The sequence below is a fragment of the Equus przewalskii genome, chromosome 20, assembly GCF_037783145.1.
Source record: "Equus przewalskii isolate Varuska chromosome 20, EquPr2, whole genome shotgun sequence".
Lineage (NCBI taxonomy): Eukaryota > Metazoa > Chordata > Mammalia > Perissodactyla > Equidae > Equus > Equus przewalskii.
In genome coordinates this window covers 15,654,851-15,663,678 of record NC_091850.1, presented here as the reverse complement: position 1 = coordinate 15,663,678, position 8,828 = coordinate 15,654,851, and positions in this window count along the sequence as shown.

The window sequence follows — 8,828 nt, the reverse complement described above, 5'->3', positions numbered from 1 at the left end:
ATAACATTTTCATTAGATGTTTCCTGGTACTTTGGTTATATATTTGCATATTTTTGAAAACAGAAAAAATTACGTTTAACTCCTTTTAGTAGATACATGAAATAGCCATTACATGGGCTCCTGGTCACTATATTTCTAATGTTATATTACTAAATTGGTATTCAGATGTTTCTCTGTTGCTCTCTGGCCAAAAATAAGGTGAATTGTGACTGGCCCCCTGGCATAGTGGTTAAGTTTGTGTGCACCACTTCGGCGGCCTGGGATTCACAGGTTTGGATCCCGGGCGCAGACCTATGCACTGCTTGTCAAGCCACGCTGTGGCAGGCGTCCTACATATAAAGTAGAGGAAGATGGGCACAGGTGTTAGCTCAAGGCGAATCTTCCTTGAAAAAAAAGACGGTCACTCAATCTAAAGATTTTAATATGTTATTATATATAATTCAGTTATGCTGAGGTAGTTTAATATAGTGGTGGAACCAGATGCCTAGTGTAAATGTTACTCTGTAACTCATTATTTTTGTAGCAACATTGGGCAATTTAACATCTTGTGCCTCAGTTTCCTCAAATGTAAAATAGGGATAGTAACAAAAATAACTAGCTTTTAGGGTTGTTGTGAGGTTTAAATGAATAAATACATGTGACCCACTCAGAAAGTTTCCAGCACAAAGTAAGAACACTTAAGTATTATTATTCTCACCAGGGTTAACATGTAATTAACAGAAAACTTAACAGTGGCTTAAATTATAAGAACCCTTGTTATTTACTTAATAAGAAGTCTGTTGGTCCCAGGGTTGGTTCATAGCTCGAAGATATTATGAAGGACTCAGGCTTCTCCCATCCTTCTGCTTTGCTATTGTCGTTGTATTGGCAGTTTCCCCTCATAGTCACAAGATGGCTGCCTCAATTACAAGCTCAGCAGACAACAGGGTCCCAAAGAGTAAAGTAAGGGCAGGAGGGCAAAACTAATAAACAGGGGAGGAGGGGGAGGAGCTTTTTCCTGATGAATATTCATCTTTTCAGAAGAAAAATATTTCCCAGAAATAGCCAACAAATGTCTTCTTCATGTCTTATTGGCCAGAACTGGGTCACAGGGTCACTTCGAGACCAGTCACTGGGAGAGAGCAACAGAATTGCAGGGACTGATTTAGACCAAGCATGAGTCATTTTCTGGGGCTGGATTTTCTATTGCTTGATCAAAGACAGGTTTCTACCAGCAAGGGAAGAAAGAGAACAGCCACTGGGTACCCAACCAGCAGTGTGTGGCCTCAACAAGCATTCATCCATTGCCTGCTGTGTGCTCGGCTTGCCTTCCTAATACAACTGTAGAAACTATCAAAGGAACAAATGATAATTCCTTTGCCCTTGAGGTCCTGTTCACTTGGCCTCTTTAGACTGACGGCTACTTCTGCCAGGCTCTTCCAAGGAGCTAACCCGGAGGTTTTAAGGCCTCCTTCCTAATCCACTCACTCTGAGTGGCTTCACTCATTCTCCCCAAATATGTTTGATCTTCCTTTTCTTGGTCGCATCCTTGCATCTCACCTTACAGTGTTTTATACTCTGTATTGCTTCTCAACTTTCAAGCAGTGCTAACTGAAAGATTGCACAAAGACTTAATCATCCAAAACTCCATGTTTGGAACTTTTGAGCACCCCAGATACCCAGGGGCAGACTCCATTGCTCCATTGGTCTTTTGTTCCCCCTCTATTGAGGGCCTACTGTGAGCCAGACACTTTTGTAAAATTCTTTCCAATAATTCTCATCAAAAAAATCCAGGAAATATAAGATATAGATAAAGGAAAGAGAGATCAAAACAGATTAAGTGACTTATGAAAACCTCTGGCTAGAAATAGGAAAACTAAGTACCCCTTAATGAGCATCTGCTACATGGAAGCCAAGCACTGTCCTAAACGCTACGTGTGAATTAATTCCTTTAATTCTCTTAACTACCCAGCGAGGTAAGCGTTCGCTCACAACAAGCACTTCCTAAATACCCTCTATCTGCCAGTTTATAGATAAGAAATCCGCAGCTTTGAAAGCTAAGTAACTTTGAGTTCACCCAGCTGGAAGCAATAGGTATCATTTAAAGCTGGGTCTGTCTAATTCCAAAAGCTTTGCGTTCAAGTCCAGCCCATCCCTACACTGCAGGAATTTGAACCCAGGCCCTCCAGCTCCTGGGCCCATTCCATAATTCCTAAATCAGGGATCGAACACTCTGAGGTTTTATTCTGTCCCTCTTGGTCTCTGAGATGTTCTCCAAATAGTTCACGATTGGCCTAGCTGTCCAAAATGAAGTGGAGGATTTATTAGAAAATATTTAGCGAATTAACAATTCCCCTTCTTCCTTTTGAGAGTGGAGAGGCAAAGCTAGCTGTTCCCTGCTGAGTTTAAAGAAAACGGGCCCCAGGGAGGCACATCATCAACATTTATCACATTTCTGCTTCGCTCTCAAGCCCCAAATTGAATGTTAACAAAAAAACAAAACAAAACAAAATCCACTTGGATTAAGCAAAGTCATGCAGTTGCTCATTTTACCCAGTCTAAATTTTGTTAGCTGGTCGGTTTTAGAATAATATGGCCAAGGGCTCTGCTATAAACCATTGAAACCTTTCAGTCCCTGTCAGCCCCAAATTAGTCCTTGCCAGGAAAGAGATGTAACAATTTGTGACTGCTTCAGCTTCACCTCTGAAGGAAGCCCCTGTCCCTGCTTCCCTGTCTCACGCAGCCTTGTTCTAGGAGCCTCCTATTCAGAAATCAACTGGGTGCTATCCCAGAAACGTGGAGTTCGGAAGATCTTTCCTTGCCTGTTTCCAGCACAGCGAGAGACTGGCAAGAAGTGGGAGGTGCAGAGAGAGATTTGTTTCTTTTGTTCATTCTTTTTGTTTGTTGCTATCTTAATTTAGGTACCTAGGTTGGAGACACGTCATGAGTCAAAATATCACTAAGTCCTCTCCCCACATGCATTCATTTTCATGAAAGAGTGAGGTTTCAGAAAGTAAAACCTGAGATCTGAGCTCTGACACTAACTCCATGGCTCTGCAGGGCTGGCCCCCGCTAGCTGGGAAACCATGTTAGGGAAGCCTGTGAGTGCTGATCAACACGACTGTATCAACACCGCACCAAGTTAAAACAAGACAGGTGTGATAATCCCAGTGACCAACAAAACCAGCAGCGAGTTAGCCATTGATGATTAAGTAGCTAGGAACTAAATGTTTTTTTCCTTTTTGCAATTACTGATTATAGCTTTTAGCTGTTTAACCCACCCATTGTTAACTGTGCTGTTTAGGCAATATGTTCCCTGATTCCCACTAGGCTCCTACAGATAACATCTTCCTGGAGCCTGGGTCACCATGGTAATGGGTGTGTGAGCTGTTTTTCAGGAATTAGAAGCCCTTGTCCACCTCAAATCAGCTGAGACCACCAATCCATCAACTGGGCCCACGAAGATGTCCGATTAGGCAACCTTTTGACATCAAGAGGCTAAAAACTCCACCCTCAGATCATGCGAAAGTCGCCATTTTGTGAACATGGGTCCTGTGAAGAGGCGTGGAGTCTGACTACGCTTGTGCCGATCATCAATTCCCTCACCTCTCCTCACCTCCAATCACCTCTCTCCACATTTCAGACCACCTTGCCCCTATCCAATAAAAATTCTTGAGTCCCTATTTTCAGGGAAGCGAATTTGAGGCTCATGCTCTCGCTTCCTCGCATGGCTGCCTTGTGATTAAACTCTTTCTCTGCTGCAATCTCGTCCTCTCGGTGTTTGGCTTTCTGGGCGGCGGGCAAAAACAAACCTGCTTTGCTAACACCACGATATTTCAGAAGGTCCAAAGGACTATGTAAAATAAACAATTACAGGAAACAATGTAGTAAAGTAATATTACAATTTTCTTTTATTTGGATACAAAACACATACACACACACATACCAGAGTAACCCTTACAAAGTTCACGTGGGTGGGACAGAAAGCAAGATGTAGATTTTTAAGGCTTTTCACACAAATGAAGATACGTTAAAGTCTTCCTAATTCTGAGCCCTAACTTTCTCTTTGTGAAAAAAGTTTCTGACAGACTAGAGAATTGTCTCCAAGGTTTCTTTTAGGGCAAAAAATCTTGCTTCTTCCTTTTTCTTCCCTTGCTCTTTGCAAGTCCATCTATTGTGGCACTAATTATATTCCACTGTTCTGTAACTAGCAGAGATGCTTTCTTTCTATCTCCTACCACTGGACATGAAGACAAAGCCAGGTACTAACCCAGGACATGTTTTATGGTGAAAATGTAGGAAATGTTCATTAAAATCAAATAGGGGTCTATGAATCTGTTCATTTCAACGTCTCAATCCAAATTTTGAACGCTGCTTATTGCTGTTAGGAAGTATTCAAAATCATCATGATTCTAGAAATTCCCAGGAAGCAATCAGCCAACTGTTACTAAAAACTGTGGTTCAGTAATGTTTGGGATAACACCTTTGGGCACTTTTCTATCATGTGTTGAATGTAATTATAAGATGTGTGCAATCTTTAGTCAGATGAGTGGATTAATTTTTTAAGTGACTTTTCCATGGGATCATGGCAGCCTTTCCCAACCCTTTCCCAATTATTTTTTTCTTTTTATTTTTTTATCGAGGTAGCATTGGTTTATAGCATTATATAAATTCTAGATGTACATTATATTTCAGCTTCTATATAGAGTACATCATGTTCACCACCAAAAGTCTAGCTACCATCCATCACCATACACGTGCCTCTTTACCCCTCTCACCCACCCCCAAGCCCCCACTCATTATTCTTCATCTACTTCCCGCCTCCCCCCGGCCCCATCAAAACTACATAAATCCCAAGCACCACTAAATCATTTTTTCTCATAGTTCATTCTATGGACTCCTGTATCTGAACCAGCTAGAGTGCTTAACGTAAACACAGCACCCTGGGTCCTCTTGCAGCCCTGCTGAATTAGACTCTCCAGAAGTGGAACCCAGGAAGCTGCATGTTAATAAACTCCAGGGTGATTCTGAGGCACACTCACGTGTGAGAACCACTTCTCAGGACCCATGAGTTAAGACTAAAGGGTAAACAGGATGAGACTGTGGGGATCTGTTGAAGCAATTAAGTGGGCTGAAGCTCCATTAGCTTACAAGATTACTTTGACTCCAGCACCCGAGAGAAACACCTTGATTCCTGAAACTCTAAACTGTGCCTTGACTCAGTCTATCACCATTTGTAATTCCTTGGTCTTCTGGGTTCACTCTGCCTGCTTTCTCTGTGAATGGAATCATTTCCTTCTATGTCCATGACAGTTACTATACATTTTATGTTTAGAAAACAACATCCCCTCACTCCTCACCTTCTAGCATTCCCCCTCTACTTCTATCAAACTCCACTTCTCTGCCTTTCCTATAAAGAAGGGAGACACCTAAAAGGCTGCCTACCTTACAGCCATGTCACCCAGCGTTCTGCTCAGTGCTGGGGTGCTCTCCTCTGAACCAGAAATAATGAAACCACTTTATTTAATGGAGGACAGAAACTCGATCCCAACGAGAACATGTTGTTACTGAAAAGATGGGTGTTTTTAAAGATTTTTAAGTGACTATGCAAATACTCTCAGTTATTGGCAAATGTAAGCTTTTCAGCGAAAACAAAAGTTTTCTTTTTTTTTTTTTTTTTTTTTTGCTGAGGAAGATCGGCCCTGAGCTAACATCCATGCCCATCTTCCTCTATTTTATATGAGGGATGCCTGCCACAGCATGGCTTGACAAGTGGTACATAGGTCTGTGCCCAGGATCCAAACCAGCAAAACCCAGGCTGTGTGCAGAAGCAAAGCATGTGAACTTAATTGCTGTGCCACTGGGCTGTCCCCTGTAAACAAAAGTATTTTAACAATTATAATAATGGTGCCATTAAGGTGGCTTCTCCTTCTGGAGAGTACTCTGCTCCTATGAGAGAGAAAATAGGAGTTTGCAGAGAATCTCATGGGAAGACCTTCCCCAAAGAAACCATCCGTTGTGCAATGTTCACTGGTCTCCTGTACATGCCTTTTCCAGCAATAAGTGGGCATATTCTGAGATATAGTAACAAAGAGGTTTAAAGGAGATAGAATGTTTTGTTTTACATGATCAGAAATAAGATGCTATCACAGACTGGATACTAAAAAAAAACAAGCAAGTAATGAGCGAAAAGTGTGTTCCTTCAAAAAACAAAACAAAAAATGTATAGAAGAAAGGAAGAAGGAATGCTCTAATTCCATTCGTTTGAGTACACCACTGTTAGAAGAAACGAGGAAAAGGGATGGATTTCAAGAAAGAGCCTGATATAATGGGAGAGACCTAAGAAAGGGAGTCTGTTCGTTTCTCCACTTTTAATGAGTTGAAACAACCTCCCCAAGCAGATTCCTCACGCCCTGGAGGAGAGGCTCTGAGAAGCAGCTTTGCCAAGGATGTATGCTTCTTTGAATTTTTGCTTTTCAGCTGCTAGATAACAGCCACATTAATGAAGGAATTTACCAGACTTAATCATGCTAATCCCCCTCCACCCAACGCAGAATGGAATGAGCGTCTTCTTTCCAAGAGAGATAGGCATCCTCCAACCTTCCCAGTGCTCGGATCCTGTCTGCAGTGGATCACCTCCAAGTCGCCGGATTAAAACAAAGTGGAGTAAGTAATCTACTGAGTGGGAATGAGGATTGCTGTTGAAACAAAATGTCCATCTCACCTGGTTATTTGCCACATCCCTCTGGCCATCCAGAAGACACCTGAATTAAGCCTGTCTCTTAATTAAGAGAAATTGTCTCCAGGTAGCTGTATAGTTGAGTCACCCTATGGAGTCCAAAAAAAAAAAAAAACAAGGCAAAAAAAACAGGATGCGATGATTATTCTATATCAATGTCCTCATTTCCCCATGCACCATTCCTCCAAGAGAAAACGGTCTTCGTAAGGAGCTCAAAATGCGAATAACATAAAAACCTTGGAGTTCAGACAGATTTCTAGTCTAGAAACAAAAGGACCACTGCTATAATTTAAATTGTTCTCTTACACAGAGGAAACACAGCCTGGTGCTGCCAACTTAAACCCTAGCACTGCAGCTGAATACAAGGAGTGAACATTTACTGAGTGCTTACTCTACCAGCTAAGCACTTATATGCAGTATCTCTTTTGAAAATCATGTTTGGAACAAAGTAACACAGATTTGTTACTTTCATGCCTAGAGCACAGAATCTAGGATAGAGGTTATTCTTCTCAGAGAAATTATTTCACCAAAGTAATTATAGTCACTTTATCAGCAAAGTAGCTGATACAAAGTAAGAAACTGTTTTTTTTTTTTTTTAAATCTTGGCTCAGAAACAAGGCAAAAGAGCATTTAACACAGTCCTCTAAACCCAACCTTGAAGTTGCCCTTGTCTCAGTCTCATGCTCTTATTTGCAAACCCAGCCTTTATATAAAAGGCCAACCTCACCGGGTGTGACTGGCATGCCCAGACAGGAGACATGTACATTTCTTTTTGGGGATCAGCATTTGGGGCAACCTCAGAGCAGTGTCATCACGTGGCTAGCGTCCAGATCTCAGGATGAAAGCTGAGGCTCTGAATAAGCTGAATAAGAGAGTATCTGGGAACAAAAAAGTGGAACCTACCCACACGTTAATGTGGAAGAATTGTCGAGTCTAGAGGCCAGTTCAGGCTGCAGGGAGGCAAGAACCTCAGAGTGTAACAGCCCTGGATCACGACAGAATCAGATTTGGGTTTTCCACCCTGCCCATTAGTGTACCAGGAAACCAGAAAAGCTGTTGGCAGCGCCGCATAAAACCAGCTCAGACAGTTGCCAAAAAGCAGCCCAAAAGGCAGCATGTACAGTCAGCAAGCCTGAAACGAACACTGCCCACAAATGCAATGCCAGTTGGGCCGCTTTGCCGGGAGCGAACGTGATCTTTCTTGAGATTAGTTCAGAAACTTGCCTTCCAGAGATTAAAGGAAATCTTACTCTGGAGAGCTTGGGTGCAGCTGTAGAACGAAAAATGCCCGAGCTTTGGAGAGAAAGCTGTACATGGACTTGACCCAGTTATAATCTTTCTTACTCTTTTTTCCCCCACCTGTTCAGGAGACTCTGTCCTTACTTGAAAGTATTTTTTCCTTTGCAATGGGATTTTCCTCTTAGGGCTCGAGTACATTCATTTTCATTTTCTATGACAATAAATGAAAACTTGCCCATTATAGAATTATACAGAAAAATACAAAGAAGAAAATTAAAATCATACCTAAACCTACCACCTGAACGATCACTGACAATCTTATTCTTTATTAATTTCAAGTCTTTTAATTTTTCTTTCTGTTTGTGTATGTAAGCTACATATGTATCTATGTATATACATATGTTTATACATATATTCAGTTATTTTACAAAACTGGGATTGTTCCAAAATATGGTTTTGTGATCTGCTTTTTTCCACTCATTACAATGGCATCACATGCTCAAGTCATTAAATATTCTTTAAAAACACATTTTTCAAATGACTACACAATTACTATTCTTTTTCAGGATTTGACATTCTGAGTGCAGTACATTAAACGGAATATTACATGGATTTTTCTCTCTTTTTAATGTAACTTTGAGCCATTTGTATTTGATTGCACTCATTTTAATGCACTTCTCTACTGTTTGTCAAGATCAGACACTTTAAGTGCAGCCAATTAAATTGAAAACACTAAGAACATCAGGAAAGATTTATGGATGGTATAAACTACTAAAGAAACCTAAAGCAGCTGTGTTTCTCAAAACAGTCATGGATATCCAGAATCAAATAAAGTTCGTCTCCTGTGAATAAGAGATTGCTTGTTTTCTGT